The sequence below is a fragment of the Octopus bimaculoides genome, chromosome 11, assembly GCF_001194135.2.
Source record: "Octopus bimaculoides isolate UCB-OBI-ISO-001 chromosome 11, ASM119413v2, whole genome shotgun sequence".
NCBI classification, from domain to species: domain Eukaryota; kingdom Metazoa; phylum Mollusca; class Cephalopoda; order Octopoda; family Octopodidae; genus Octopus; species Octopus bimaculoides.
In genome coordinates this window covers 69936636-69937432 of record NC_068991.1, presented here as the reverse complement: position 1 = coordinate 69937432, position 797 = coordinate 69936636, and positions in this window count along the sequence as shown.

Here is a 797-nt window from a genome sequence, read left to right as displayed (position 1 = left end):
GCTTCATATAAATGGATAAAGTCTACAGCATTCATTGAGCACATTTCATGAATTCAGACCTATGTGTGACATATGTCTGTCCTTATGTGTGTGTGTGTGTGTGTGTGTGTGTGTGTGTGTGTGTATGTGTGTGTGTGTGTGTGCGTGCGCTAGTGTTTAGTTGCATATGTTTGTCTTCTGTACATGTATGTATGTGTGTGTGTGTCACTCCCCCTTCTTTCTCGCTATTAACACACACATACACAGAAAAACACCACGCACACACACATATATGTGTGTGTATACATAAATATTTCTGATAAACATTTCAAGCATACATACATACAAACAGACACAGGCGCGTGCAAACGCATACACACACCCAGCCACACCCACATGCATACACATATATAATATCTATATATATGTATTTTTTAAAATGTTTATGCATTCGTATCTGTGTGTGTCTGTGTGTTGTGACATTACGTGTGTGTGTATGTGCGTTTGTGTGTGAGTGTGTGTGTATATCAATATACAGAATGATAAGCGTGTATCATCAGATAGGATGTATAAACACGACGATAGCTTTGTACAGTAACATCTTGGCGTGTAACCGTTTTAAAGGGTTTTGGCAAAACATTGCAGCAAATCTCTTTTGACGTAAATCAACAACAATAAATACGAAATGAGAACATGAGCAACACGAATAATCGAAACAAAATTGATATATAAGCCACTATATATATATATATGTGTGTATGTGTGTGTTTTCATGCGTGTATATATACATACATACATGAACATAAATATATATATAT